Source organism: Crassostrea angulata, chromosome 2 (assembly GCF_025612915.1).
Source record: "Crassostrea angulata isolate pt1a10 chromosome 2, ASM2561291v2, whole genome shotgun sequence".
Taxonomy (NCBI): domain Eukaryota; kingdom Metazoa; phylum Mollusca; class Bivalvia; order Ostreida; family Ostreidae; genus Magallana; species Magallana angulata.
The window spans coordinates 29,531,479-29,547,825 of record NC_069112.1 but is presented as its reverse complement, the minus strand read 5'-3'; the positions used below and the strand labels follow the sequence as shown (position 1 = coordinate 29,547,825).

The following is a 16,347-nucleotide window of genomic DNA, read 5'->3' as shown; positions in this document are numbered from 1 at the left end:
AAATCTTAATTATGATTTTTTCTTTGATATTTACTTTTATTCTAATATATGTATAGCATTAACATTAGGTACATGGAGATGAATGCAACAGGTCAAAACGTTTGAAATGGGCGGGAACAAATTGACGCGGACATCTGATATATGAAGCGTATTTTCAATCCACCTCAGCATTTTTAATTTGCTATATAAGTTAATAGAAAAACATTTTATTTCATCAATAATAGTGATTTTATTTCATCAATAGTACTGTAGATTCCTTATTTTACGCGAGTACTTAATTATGCGATTCAACGGTATTCCATCAAATCGCGAGAACTTAAAATCGCGAATGCCAAAATTGTATCATAGTTTCACGTAGTTTACATATGTCTGAAAATTAAAAGCGAATTTTAAAATTCGCGTGACGGGCTTCTCGCGATTTTACGCGGATATTAATTCCTCGCGTTTAATTAGGAATTTACAGTAATCGGATCCCCATCCGAGAGAGATTATACGCAGGGCAAAGCATATTGTCCCATGACTCGTCAAAAGTCTGAAACCAAGTGAGGGCGATTTTGAAACGGGGTTTATTCCCAGGGGAGAATAATTAATTCATATTCCGATTTAATAAATTAATACATATATTATACCCATATAAATATGTTCGCTAGGCTAATTTATACGGATATGCACATTCATTGTTTATCTAGCTATAATGAGAGAGAGAGAGAGAGAGAGAGAGAGAGAGAGAGAGAATTATTGACCCCGCTGCTTAATCACTAATCCCGCTTTTGGGCGAACATGTATATGTTTATAGACTTTTGTAAAAAAATTTAAACTTTAAAAGACTGATTGTAAATGATTATAATCCCAATCCACCCTGCCGTAATGATTTTTATAAATCAAAACTGAATAATCAGACTCTTTGTTTCAACAGTGTATATCAACGATCAGTGTTTACATCTGTTAATACATAGCCCCAAACACAGATACAAGGGTGGTCAGTTTTCACACCGTATCGCAGTCACCCGGTTGTCAGGGTGAGAGAGAGAGAGAGAGAGAGAGAGAGAGAGAGAGAGAGAGAGAGAGAGAGAGAGAGAGATTTCATAGTGTTTTATAGTGTTCAGGAAATCAATATATAAGCAACCTATGTCAATAAACGCATGTATTCATGCATGCGTTTATCTATATAATTATGTAAATAAATACTAATCAGTCCTCAAATTAAAGCCATGTAGAATAACGTTTGTGCATTGCTAAGTAAATGTTGTGTGCATACAGTCAAGGAGATGGCGGCATTTCTTTGATGCCGGCAAAGCGACCCAGTGAACTCTAATGTAGTCGTACTGCAAGGGAGCTTCGGCGGCATATCTTTGATGCTGGCGATGCGACGAGCGTCTGAATTAAGCCAACTGCTGACAGACACGAGCTCTATATTTGTACTAAAAAAGCTGTTATTATCTTTATTTATTATAAAAATAAAACGGAAAACAATAAAAACCATCATTTTAAAGATAAAATCATTAACCAAAACAAAATTAGGTAAGAAATATAATCGGCACTTGGGGACGGAACCCGAGTCGCCTGGGCACAAGTCCACCACTCTAACGACTGAGCTACGCGGACTCTCGCTTCAGAACTTTTGAACGCAAAATCTCGGGAATGCGTGGATCGATTTAAAAACGAATTTCCTATTCTGAAGTGTTTTAAGTGTCTCTATCGAATAAAAACATAAATAAAATTCACATCTAAAAATTTTAAAAATTAAGGTTTTTCATTTCCTTCCGGTGACAACCGGAAGTGACGGCGGACGTTCGGATATGCGAAGGGCACTGCGGCCGTTCACTCTCTACCATCTCTGAAAATTTAAAGGTTCTATCTTAAATACTTTTTGAGAAAAATTGTGAACAAGCAAAAACGTAAAATCTTTGATATCTCGGTACCGGAAGTGACGACCAAAAAAAGCTCGTGTAATTTTCTTACAATTTTTGTCATGAATAAGCTCTGAAAATTTCATGAAAATCGGCTGAAGCATTTTTGAGAAAACGTGGGAGAAAAAAAAAAAGAATAATAACTAGACATGATCTCGTTGCGAGCAACGAGGAGGTCTTCCGTCCGATTTTTAGAAGAGGAAATGACCTTGACTTTTATCTTCATCAACGAAACATATCAGGAAATGCAGATGTGATCTTAAAGAGCGATGGATGAAGGATTATACACCCCGTTGGATCCCTAATTTGAAGGACCAGCCCCATATATTTCATATTAAATAAGAGGTCTTTTGACCTAATAACACGTCTAATAACCTGTAATAAAAAGAAACCGAAGAAAAAAAAGAGGGTCTTCCTTTGTAAACGGAAGACCCTAATAACAATAAGAATAGAAGGGTCTTCCGCAGAAGACGGAAGACCCTAATAATAAAAGACTGTTTTTGTCTGAATCTTAATTGAAGAGTGTTTTTCAACTTGAACTTTAGTCCAACAACCCTTTTATGTTGAATATTTTAGTTAGAAATTAAATAAAAAGGAGAGAAAGAAATAGAGAGAAAGAACAAATCTTGGCTCCGGCGAGATTAGAACACACAGCCTTTGCAGATGTCTCAAAACATGGCTGACGCGAAATAATTCCCGAATTTGTCTTTGAATTTGGGGCGTTTCCGCCCGGGAGAAGAGCTGAGTTTTTGTATGAGATGAAAAACAACGTGTATGATGTCTGACTATTCAGGTTTGGTAACAGTGCGAGGTCATTTGAAATATTTATGCGTGTTTGTGTCTGCACCCCTGCGAATGTGTTCGGAATGTTTTCTTTATCGTTGCTAAGTAAGTAATAAATCCAGGGGTGCTCGAATGAAGCTTCACGAGACTTCACCGATAATTGTTCACTTCCTGTGAAATTTCGAGCGGAAGTATAAGTGTTCGGATAATATTCTCAAAATACGTAAGTACTGGTCGTTTTTCATATCACATCCTACTATGATTTATGTTAAAACAGGAAAAGCTTTCAAGATGTATGTCTTATTTTACCATCTAGCAGTTATTTATATTAAACGATAATATTCAGAACAGAGTTATCGTTCGAGTTCAAACACGTGTAGAGTGGTTGAAAATATAACCATTGGGTTGCTTAATAAAATCATAGCCATGTTTGATGCTTGTGGTGTGCAATACCATGTTTTAAAAAAAAATAGTGGGTGTCTGTTTTGCATTAAAACTTAGTATATCGAGCCATTTTCAAGGAACATTCTGCATAAAATGGTATAGTCTGTTTCACTATTGATGTTATTACTAGGTCAGGCGCGGATCAAAAATTAATCCTCAGGAGGGATCTCTTTTAAACATGTTAGTTGTTGCAACAGCAAACAAAAACTAATTTTTGTATAGTCACATTTATTTCTAGAACACATTTTATTCACCAATTAATGAATATAAAGTTTAAAATCAATAAACCTCTAGATTTTATATTTGACTACCTATATTAAGAACCTAGATACATGTACTGTGAAATAGACTTTATACACGAGGTACGATTTTTACTGCGAAACTGAAAGGGTAAAATAAAACCACGTGGTCTAAAATTTGAATGACAATAACATTCACAGGGGTGTCTGGAAGGGGGGGGGGGTGAAAAAACCTGAGCTTGATTTTCGTCGTAAATAAATCGAAAATAGAATTTTGAGGTGTGGATCTCGGATTCGGTCATTACATGTAGTACAGTAATCTATAATTGAACTAGGTTGAAAATAAAGGTTCAAGATGAAAGATCCAGTAAAATCAGGCCAGAAAAACTAAATGATTTTCTGAATAGGAGGGGGGGGGGTCGGTGCGTGTACTGTGTAAATTTAATTTTCCGGTATAGGCAATAAGCGCCGTTTAATCTCAGGAATTTCGACTTGATTGTTCAATCCGCTGCATATTTGGCAGACAATAAGAATGGTGTCCGAGGTTCATTTTCACGAATTTTCATTAGGATTGAGTGAAGGGCTTTGGAGTTATGATTTTTTTTACAGTACATGTCAATCACGACAATTGAAACTCAAATGCCAAAAACTTCATAACTCTGTTAATAATGAACGAATTGGTCTGGTAATTAGTACAGTAATCTAGAATGGTAATTAGTTGAAGTTAAAGGCCCAAGATCAAAGATCAAGGAAAATCGGGCCAGAAAAACTAAATGATTTTATGAATGGGGGGGGGGGTCGGTCGGTGACTTCTATATTAAACGTAGACTATTAAATTCTAAATATCACAAATTACACAATTTCTAAACAATATACATATGTTAGAACAATGTATAAGCGTTGTTTGAAAGATGTAACTATTGATTTTTTAACATCTGTTTATCTTAGGCTCAAACACTCATAAACGGCTGGTCAGTTTTCAAACCTTGTCGCAGTCACCAGTTCGTTTGTATAGTTACGTGTATAAACTTTGGATGTTTTTCTTAATCCCAGACAGGCAACAGATTTGTATCAGTATATAGACATGCACAAAAAAAGGAAAAAGTCCACCATCTTTAATTTTAGCGTTGACTTCCAATCAGTATGAAGACAATCATTAAGCAATGAATTTCAAATTATTTGAATCCATAGACATTATCCCGTAACTTGAAATAAATACATGTATACTTTTTGGACGCCAATGTACATTTAGCCTCTGTCCAATTTACTGCATGTTACCTGTACAAGTACTTTAGAGAGAGAGAGAGAGAGAGAGAGAGAGAGAGAGAGAGAGAGAGAGAGAGAGATTTTCTAGGTTTTTATAGTGTTTAGGGAATCAGTATATCAGATGCATACATGCAAGCGTGTATCTATATATGTGAACAAATACTAATCAGTCCTCCTTTTAAGGTCATGTAGAATAACGTTGGTGCATTGCTAAATGTTGTGTGCATACAGTCATTGAGATGGCGGCATTTCTTTGATGCCGGCAAAGCGACCCAGTGAACTCTAATGCGGTCGTACTGCAGGGGCGCTTCGGCGGCATGTCTTTGATGGCGGCGATGCGAACTGCTGACAAAAACGAGCTTTATATTTGTACTAAAAAAGCTGTTATTATTTTTATTTATGATAAAAATAAAACGGAAAACAATAAAAACCATCATTTTAAAGGTAAAATCGTTAAACAAAAGAAAATTAGGGAAGAACAAATAATCGGCACTCGGGGATGGAACCCGGGTCGCCTGGGCACAAGTCCAACACTCTAACGACTGAGCTACGCGGACTCTCGCTTCAGAACTTTTGAACTCAAAATCTCGGGAATGCCTGGATCGATTTTAACACGAATTTCATATTCTGAAGTTTTAAGCGTCTCTATCGAATAAAAACATAAATAAAATTCAAATCTAAAAATTTGAAAAATTAAGGTTTTTCATTTCCTTCCGGTGACGACCGGAAGTGACGGCGGACGTTCGGATATGCGAAGGGCACTGCGGCCGTTCACGCTCTACCTTCTCTGAAAATTTGAAGTTTCTATCGTAAATACTTTTTGAGAAAACTCGTGAACAAGCAAAAACGTAAAATCTTTAATATCTCGGTACCGGAAGTGACGATCAAAAACAGCCCGTGTACTTTTCTTACAAATTTTGTCATGAATAAGATCTGAAAATTTCATGAAAATTGGCTGAAGCATTTTTGAGAAAACGTGACAGAAAAAAAAAAACAATAAAAATAATAGTGAAAAAGAAACAAAGCAATAACAATAAGGTCTTCCGTTGGAAACGGAAGACCTTAATAACTAGACACGATCTCGTTGCGAGCAACGAGAAGGTCTTCCGTCCGATTTTTAGAAGAGGAAATGACCTTGCCTTTTATCTTCATCAACGAAACATATCAGGAAATGCAGATGTGATCTAAAAGAGCGATGGATGAAGGATTATACACCCCGTTGGATCCCTTATTTAAAGAACCAGCCCCATTTTATATCATATTAAATAAGAAGTCTTTTGACCTAATAACAGATCTAATGACCTGTAATAAAAAGAAACCGAAGAAAAAAAAGATGGTCTGCCTTTGTAAACGGAAGACCCTAATAACAATAAGAATAGAAGGGTCGACGGAAGACCCTAATAATAAAAGACTGTTTTTGTCTAATTCTTAATTGAAGAGTGTTTTTCAACTTGAACTACAGTCCAACAACCCTTTTATGTTGATTATTTTAGTTAGAAAATTAAATAAAAAGGAAAGAAAGAAATAGAGAGAAAGAAGAAATCTTGGCTCCGGCGAGATAAGAACATACAGCCTTTGCAGGTGTTTCAAAACATGTTTGACGCGAAATAATTCCCGAATTTGTCTTTGAATTTGGGGCGTTTCCGCCCGGGAGAGGAGCTGAGTTTTTGTATGAGATGAAAAACAACGTGTAAGATGTCTGACTATTCAGGTTTGGTAACAGTGCGAGGTCATTTGAAATATTGATGCGTGTTTGTGTCTGGAATGGGTTGAAAAGACCCGAGCTTGATTTTCGTCTTAAATCGAAAATAGAATTTTGAGGTGTGGATCTCGGATTCGGTTAACAACAATTAGGGGAAGTCCAAAAACAATGACTGATGCATTTTACCCATGTATTTCAGTTTTGAGAATGTTTTTTCGTGTCGTTTACTATAATGTTTTACTGTTTTATTTCAGCAGGATTGATAAAATCTTTATAAATGTAGAAATAACGAAATCAGTAACACGTAAATTTATTCGGTAAAAATTTGATGACAGTAATTTCCACAGTTCTAACATTCATATGTAGTTCACATGCTATCGTAGATACAGACTAAACGGAAATATAAACTTTGGAGGTTTTTCTTAATCCCAGACAGGCAACAGATTTGTTTCAGTATATAGACATGCACAAAAAAGGAAAAAGTACACCATCTTTAATAAAAATGACTTTTTAGCGTTGACTTCCAATCAGTAAAAAGACAATCATTAAACAATGAATTTCAAATTATTTTAATCCATAGACATTATCCCGTAACTTGAAATAATTACATGTATAATTTTTTGACGCCAATGTACATTTAGCCTCTATCTAATTTACTGCATGTTACCTGTACTAAGTTCTTATGTACTTTAGAGAGAGAGAGAGAGAGAGAGAGAGAGAGAGAGAGAGAGAGAGAGAGAGAGAAATTTTCTAGTTTTTTGTAGTGTTTAGGGAATCAGTATATCAGCAACGTATGTCAATAAACGCATGCATACATGCAAGCGTGTATCTATATATGTGAACAAATACTAATCAGTTCACCTTTTAAAGCCATGTAAAATAACGATGGTGCATTGCTAAATGTTGTGTGCATACAGTCATTGAGATGGCGGCATTTCTTTGATGCCGGCAAAGCGACCCAGTGAACTCTAATGCGGTCGTACTGCAAGGGCGCTTCGGCGGCATGTCTTTGATGGCGGCGATGCGAACTGCTGATAAAAACGAGCTCTATATTTGTACTAAAAAAGCTGTTATTATTTTTATTTATGATAAAAATAAAACGCAAAACAATAAAAACCATCATTTTAAAGGTAAAATCGTTAAACAAAACAAAATTAGGGAAGAAAAAATAATCGGCACTCGGGGATGGAACCCGGGTCGCCTGGGCACAAGTCCAACACTCTAACGACTGAGCTACGCGGACTCTCGCTTCAGAACTTTTGATCTCAAAATCTCGGGAATGCCTGGATCGATTTTAACACGAATTTCATATTCTGAAGTGTTTTAAGCGTCTCTATCGAATAAAAACATAAATAAAATTCAAATCTAAAAATTTGAAAAATTAAGGTTTTTCATTTCCTTCCGGTGACGACCGGAAGTGACGGCGAACGTTCGGATATGCGAAGGGCACTGCGGCCGTTCATTCTCTACCTTCTCTGAAAATTTGAAGGTTCTATCGTAAATACTTTTTGAGAAAAATTGTGAACAAGCAAAAACGTAAAATCTTCAATTTCTCGGTACCGGAAGTGACGACCAAAAAAACCCCGTGTACTTTTCTTACAAATTTTGTCATGAATAAGATCTGAAAATTTCATGAAAATTGGCTGAAGCATTTTTGAGAAAACGTGACAGAAAAAAAAAAACAATAAAAATAATAGTGAAAAAGAAACAAAGCAATAACAAGAAGGTCTTCCGTTGGAAACGGAAGACCTTAATAATAGAGGAAAAGAATCAAAGCAATAACAATAAGGTCTTCCGTTTGAAACGGAAGACCTTAATAATAAAAAGAAACCGTAGAATAACAAGAGGGTCTTCCGTTGGAAACGGAAGACCCTAATGAAGAAGAACCATCAGAATCAGTACAAAAACTGTCTAGCGCATATTTTTATGCACCGTAAATTGAAGTTTTTATTATGGGAGGCACTGTAGCTCCCAGGTCGTCCATCCGATTTTTTTCAGACCGGGAGCTACAGACCTGCAGCTAGTTCACAAGTGGCTGTAACGCTGGATTATATGCCCACCTAATATTTCTTTTATTTACTCCGTCCCATTCCGGCGATTACGGCATGCCTTTACCTACAGATAGCCTTTTTCTTTCAGTGATGTCACTGTTTTTATATATGGTCATGTCAAAATTCGACAAACTTGTAGACTTTACATTTGTCAATTTGGAACATGTCAGCCGTGATATTTCAAAAAACGGAAATACAAATGCAGGGATTACAGATGGAAAATGTGTACTATAGTAGCAGGTTACATGTAAATAAGAAACAGCATTTTACAGCTGCAATTAAGCTGTAGGGAAAATTAGATTGAAGGCCTATGGGGTCAACTCTAAAGAGTTTAACCCCGAGTTTTTTTTAAGGTAATACGATCAAAATTACACTCATTCATACCCAGGCACACACATCAACACGATTACATATTCGGATTTACAAGTTTACATGTCTGGACTTTTGAACACGATTACCCTCCATAAGATTAGTGATGTGGCTTCTGGGCCTCTTGTTTAAATTTGTTAGATGATATCTCCATCATTTACTGTAATAGTTTTTCAACTTTTACAGGAGTGTGTTCCAATTGTTGAAAACATCTTGTAAAAAGGATGGAATCAGATAAGGAGAATACACAAGGGAAAAATGAAGTAGACACATATCCAGTTGGTTCTGCTGAAGTTCTTCACAAAAGATGGGCTTTGAAGTCAAAATGCGAGTTTAAGTGATTCACTGAATCTCAAAAATCGTTCTTGAAAGTTTGAGGTTGTAGAAAGCAGTGGTAATAAACTTGACCCAGAAGATGTAGCCTCCGAGATGAGAAGAGTGAGGAATGCAGAAAGGAAAGCGCATTTTCAGAATTGATGAGTTCCTTTCAGGAAATCAAGTTTCCAGCTATTTCTGCAGATTGGACTTAAAAAGGAGGAGGATTCCTGTTGTGATCAGATGGTTGGAGAAAAGCACCTAGAGGCTGAAAATGATTTGGACAATTTTAGAAGCTTGGTCACTTTAGCATTTTATTAGAACTTCTGATTCACTATTTTTAGGCCACCCAAGTCACTCAGGTGACCTATTGCTATCTGCATTTATCCGTCATCATTCGTTGTACATTGGTTGTAAACTTTTGAACATTTTTAGCTTTTTTTTTGAAACCACTGAACCAATTTAAACCAAAGTTAGATATGTACTAAAGTACATACCAGGTATATATTTATGATGATCTTATTAAAGATTTGTTCAATTATGTCACTGTATGTTATGCTATGACGTTTTAATAATTTTTTTTAGAATTTCGAAAGTTTATTGGATTAAACAATCCCGGAATAATAAAAATGATTTCATAATAGTCCTATAATTATAATGCACATGAATATACATTGAAAGAGCCACACTGCAGGTACTCAGGTGACCGATAAGAACCATGGGCCGCTTGTAAAATGTAGTATTGTTTGTGTTCTATGTGAACACATCATGTATATTTTCAACTGAAACTCTTCACTTTGAACTGTCGAGGTTAGTCATTGTAGATTTCATAAACGGGGGTGATAATTTTGTTAAGAAAAATTAGGAAAAACAAATTTAGGCAATGAACAATTTTTATATACATGTATGATGTCCTTCTGTTAGAAGCAAGGAATATTTAAATAACTTTTTATGTAACCAAGTCAAAACTTAACCTTAAACAAATTTGTATGGTTAAAATTGAATTTCTATTAAATTAGTAAGGTAGAGTATATTCTGCTGTTAATTTTGCTTAACAAGAAAACAAATTCAAACAATTGAAAAATTACCGCTATGTATAATGGTAATTTTCTGTTAAAAACATTGATTAAATTTATCAAAATTATAAAGTTTGTATATCCGTCAGTGTCCTCTCTCTCTCTCTCTCTCTCTCTCTCTCTCTCTCTCTCTCTCTCTCTCTCTCTATATATATATATATATATATAAAAACACACACAGATAAGTGTTGCCATACAAATCATTTTCATAATGTGTTTTTTATTTGTTGGTAAAGTTTTCATGAGTTTTAAAATTTAAACATTTCATTATTGTAACACATCAAGTGTGTGAAGGCTTATAAAACATATCTCGAGTCTGATTTGTATGGCAAAAATGTGTTTCTAGGGAGAACATAATGTTACTATGGACATGATTTAGAAAAACTAAAGAGAATGGAAGTGATTGGAAAGAATTAAATAATGATGTTTTTAAAATATCAAATATAGATACGTACAGTCATTAATAACATATTCTAGATCTGATTTATGTGTCAAAAAATGTGTTTCTATGGTTGAAATTATGTTGCTATGGAAAATATTTAATTGAATAAAAAGAAAAATATGATAATAAAGTGTTCTTCTCATAATATTTAAAAAAATAATATAAATAAATATTCATAGATGCAGTTAAATAAATGTAAATAAGTTAATGACTTGATGTGTCAAAAAGGTGTTGCTATGGTCAAAATTGCGTTGCTATTGACCTAAAGCACAAAGAAAAAGCATTAAAAAGTGAAAACTTAGCAATCAAGTGATATTGAATGTTTAGTTGATATTTACTTTTACTAATACATAATTTTTATAGGCTATGTAGAGGGCCAACTGATATAAAAATGGTGGAAAATTGCAAATATTCATCATTCTGCCAAAAAAATTAGGAAAACCAACTACCCAAATTTATTACTTACGAACATAAAATTGACAACTGTCATTATGCTGATATAATTTATTTTTGCAGAGGTCTTTGTTTTTTTTTTTTAAAAAGGGTTTAAAACGTATTTGTTTTATGGCAAAACTGTATCTAGTAAAACATATCTTCTGGTTGTCACAGCAACTATGATGTCATTTCATTGAATAATAATTCCATGCAAATTATATTATACAAATCTTTTTAGGTAAACTATTGAAAAGGTATATTTTTAACTCTAAAGTGGCCCATTTTGTATATTTAGATCCTTATTTTTCAGGGATTTTGTTCACTAATAGACAAAATGGAACAAAAACATTTGTTTTGTTGTCATGGAAACCAAGCAAAAAAAAAATATCACTCAAAATTTGTTAAAAATTTGTTATTTGCTTCGCCTTTGATGACTTTGTATGGTTTTAAATGATTTTAAAATTTTCACTTTCCATGCGAAGCTCAATGCCTACTGACATTGTCTCTTAATAGTAATGTTTTCCAAGTCAATTTTATTATACAATGTAAAAATTAGAAGTAGGAAACATGCTGTTTTATGACTTTGATAGTTTACATTAGTGGGTAAAACCTGATATGGCTTCGAAGTAGGTGAGTTTTGCTCCATCTTTAGCCTCGATTATCATGGCAACGTTTACCCCCAATAACCAAGTTGTAGTGTTTTACATATAGGTATGACATATAAGGAAGATTAGTGAATATTTGTGGCCAGAACCATCATGTTCGACCTGTAAAGGGCGGACTAAATTCGGAGAGCGAAATTTATTGCCAAAAACCAGTTATTGGAATATGTAACTTCCGAATTTTTATTGCTCTGAAAAGGAAAGAAATACAAGATTTATATAGAGTGCAGTTTGACGTGAAGAATTTATAGGACTGCCAGAAAAACAAAACAAAATGGTACCGGTCGAGTGAACAATACTTATACGGCGCTACTGTTCTCGTACCTTGCTATTGAAGCCTGTAGCTCTAGCAGTCAATGCTAGAAGAATAATGCATGGCTAGAAAAAAGAAGGGACTAAAAGAACAGCGTAATCAATATTGGAAGAAAGACCAAAAAAGAAGCACAATGGTATCCAAAGCGGGTTTTGTTAATTTTTTTTAAAAAACGAATATGTGTTAGAAAAGATAAAACATTGAAAGAACAGAAATCGCCGGTTAGATTTGCCAGTTAACATCCGTAGTACACAATAAGCTGAAAAAATACCAAGCTAAGGATATTAAATTTAAGTTAAAAGGTGACACAATCTCTTTTTTTTTTAACTGGGAGTGGTAGTATCTATAGGGAAAAGATAGAAAGCCCAACGGTGGACAAAGTGATTTCAGGAGAAGCGATTAATATTTCAGGCAATCAGGTCAAAAACAATTGGAAACATTTTTTCGTCCATCGGTTTGATAGTCAAACATAAAAGTAGTGAGATTGCCGAATGTGGTCAAAGCCAAGCACAACGTAATCGCATACTATTTTACAAATAAAGACGTAACTATACATGTCACGGACGTTGCTTGTGAGCATGACGGGTTGCGCGCTTTTATGCACCTTTGACGAAAACGGTACACAAAATGCTCTTGTGGTTAATTGTTTCATTTTAGTCAAGATCAAAAAATAGACCGGAGGAGATTCAAACACATTAGAGGGGCATGTCACGATTTTGGTCAAAAAATAGTTTTCTGATATAGATATGTGAAGTGTTTTGGTAGGACAATTTAATATTCAACGAAAATTCGAAGACCATTCGTTGAGTAATAACGGAGTAACAACGCTTATTACTTTTTGCTATGTAAACAACCAGTTTGTTTACATTTTGAATTTTAAATTAAAAGTCAAGGTTAAGACCTTAAATGAATGAGTTAAACGTTAGGAACTGTTTGTTTATGCTTAAAATAAATACGAAGATAGACAAATAAGCTTGAAAATGATATTTTACTAGTATACTGGACCTATATAAATAACAAAAGGGCAAGAACTTTGTTTACATGACAAAGAATGGGGAGGAATATTTTTAAAAAAAATTAATTAAAAGTAAGTATTTATTCCTCGGCATCAAACCTAGGTATGTCTATATTATTTATACATGTACTCTACATTCCTAGAGCAAAACGTTTTTAAAAAGTTGTGATCTATAGACCTTTTATACTTCAATAAGGAGTTCAACAGTGGTCAATCGGACCATAATTTTTAAATTGTACTCTTTCTTATCAACAATAAACGGAAAAGATGTTTATAATCGGATGAAAAATGAGAAAAAGTATGTTAATTATACAAATTAAATATTTATTTGATAATTCTTTGAGAAAACGAACGACGCATGATTTTTATTTAACGTTTAAACTCCCATTGACGATTTTTATCGGATCATACTTTTCAATAGTTTTCATTGTAATTTTAAATATATGTTCTTAATTACTTCTATCTTAGCATCATCTAAGCGTCTTATTAATTTTTTAAGGTTATTTGAACTTTTTTGTTTCTTAATCCCCCCTCAAGTCTGAGCCCAGTATCTCAAAAACAAGGATAAAGAAAAATGTTTACGGAAACAATTTTGTACAGCTAGACAAGATTCATCTTATTTTAGATTTTGAATGTTCTAACTCAAGAAGTTAGTAAGATATTGCGTTATATTTAATTTTGAGTGTTTTCCATGAACACCGGAAGTACCTACACTGGAAGTCCAAAACCTTATGTATGCGTGTCATTTTGAATTGCTTTAAGATTATTGCATAATTGTTTCTACATTCCTCTGGGTTTTTTTTTTTAAATCGCTGACATAAATACATAGTCGAGAATAATAATCAAAAAAGACGAAAAAATACATGTAGGTCTTTTCGACCGAAGATCGTAAATCCTTAATAAAGCAGAACCGAAAGTAAAAAAGCCCTAAGAAGGAAGAAATTAACAAAGTAAAGTTTCCACATGCATTACCGATACATAAAGGAGAAAAAAAAATTAAAATGAAATGTTATCCTTCCAAATTCTGAATTGTAAAAAAAAAAACCCAAAAAACGATGAAAGTCATATCCTGGTTTTACTTGTGATTTAAAAGAAATGTTGGCGCGACCTGAGTTCATTTTTTACACGAGCCATGGTAAGACGGCCCTTGTAAAATGGTAGGCTACATCGACTTTATTTTGTCTTTGAAGTCAAACTGAATAGGATTACTTAATGAAAATCTATATAGGTGAACTTGCTATTAGATACCATTTTAATACAACTGTGGACAGTATATGGCTTTAAAACCATATCTTCTATGTAGATTTAGTAGTTTAATGTGTTGCTGGCAGAAGATAATGTATATTAAAGCCCTTAAAAATGAAAATATTCACTGTAGAAACATATCGTATAATCTCCAAATTGGAATTGGTATCAACTCTCCTTAAAGCTTTTTTTTCACATGTTTTATATTAATAATTGATCTTTAAGATTCAAAGGGCAATTTTATATGTCTTGAATTCCTCAATGACTTTAATGTGAAAATAAACATTTTTAGAACTTAGACAGTGGTGGATAGTATTGGTCTCTGAAATATTAAAGTAGCAAGACTTAAATTACAAGCTCATGTTCCAAATACTTAGCAATTTTCAGTAAAATTGAGAAAGGTTGCAAACACACACACACACACACACACACACACATACACACACACATATATATATATATATATATATATATATATATATATATATATATATATATATATATATATATATATAAATATGCAGTTGGTTGTAAAGAGCGCAGGTCTGCTCAAGTATGACTTTTACATATGTGTTTTTTTCTTTTAATTATATATGTCGAAAGTAAAATAAAAGTACTTGTCCGGGCATGCGCTCGATGTTTTCCATTCGAAATAAAATATAAATTGTTTTAATATGATTTCAACTATCATCAACATTATTTTCAAAGTTGTGTGTGAAACTCTAATTTTGGGGGCGAAAAAATTGAACAATATTGCACATTTCAGTCCTTTCACACAAAAAAATGCAACAAAATACTAATTATCAAAATTAAAACAAAACGACAACTACCTGTGTACATTTTGTAAGTAATACATTGAATCAACACATTAAATACATTGATCATCATTTTAATGAATGTTTAAACACTGTATGTTAAAAAATATGAAGTGCAGTTGAAAACTTAACATTTTAAAAAGGTTTAATTTGATTTAAAGCCAATAAAGAATAGAAGTTCAAACTATAGAAAGTTAAAAAACACATGTTTGTTTTGAATGTCTGACATTACAGTATATGTTTAGAAAAATTTAATCGGTTTAAAAAAAAACATACTCTGAAATCTAACCTAAACATGTACTGACTTTTTTAGAAGAATAAATTATATATATTAGAATGAATTCAATGTTAAACGACGCCATTGTTATGGATCTAGTAACTAGGTATCATAAAATCTTTGGATTAGTCATAGCACTGTGTTTGACACCAATAAAAGTATCGAAATATTCTGTTTATTTTAGATCCAGATCACTATGTAAAGCGAATGGCTGGATTTTTTCTTTTTGTTTCAAATACAACTTCCAAATACCAAGGATATCTTTGTTACAATGATCAATCTAGAGGCACACCATCAATTGATCAGACAATTCCCTGTTCAATTTATGGACGTTATGTCATATACTACAATGAACGTAATCCTAACTTCAATGTTAACTACCGTTCAGTGTATGCATACAATGAACTATGTGAAGTTCAAGTATACGGTGAGTACATACACATGTTGATATATTAATTTTATGTTGAAGTTTGTTTAACCAGTGGATTGATTATTTCCATGACTATTTAATATTGACAGGTCATCATGTTTTACCAGTGAATTGATTATTTCCTTGACTATGTAATATTGACAGGTTATCGCCAGAGATATGGGGATTGCTGTCAGAATCCATGTCCCCACAACTGTCTGAATGGGGAGTGTGACAAATATACAGGTCACTGTCGAAGTTGCATTTCAGGATATCACGGTCAAACTTGTACAGATGGTTTGTTTTCATTGTACATCTTACAACAATTATAGTTGTACTGTTTGATCAAGAAATTCTTGTCGGAAAAGTCTAAAAATTCATATTATTATAAAAAAAGTGCGTATTTCAAATTCAAACTAGAAACTAATTGCCATACAAGATAAATTGATTTTAAAATAAATGACAATCGATAAAATCAACTCCCGTCAGTACTTCAGTACTTTGATTAATAGATAGGATCAATAACGGGATATATAACAATCAGAGTGCAGTGTAAACAATGCCGAAATAAGACTTTTT

At 33.5% G+C, this 16,347-nt stretch overlaps 2 pseudogenes; both read left to right on the top strand.

Annotated features, from left to right (window-relative positions):
* The window catches only part of LOC128171173 (uncharacterized), a 29,401-nt pseudogene extending 20,296 nt beyond the window's left edge, over positions 1 to 9,105 (top strand).
* LOC128174159 (receptor-type tyrosine-protein phosphatase kappa-like) overlaps positions 1 to 16,347 on the top strand; it is a 240,431-nt pseudogene that overhangs the window by 188,087 nt on the left and 35,997 nt on the right.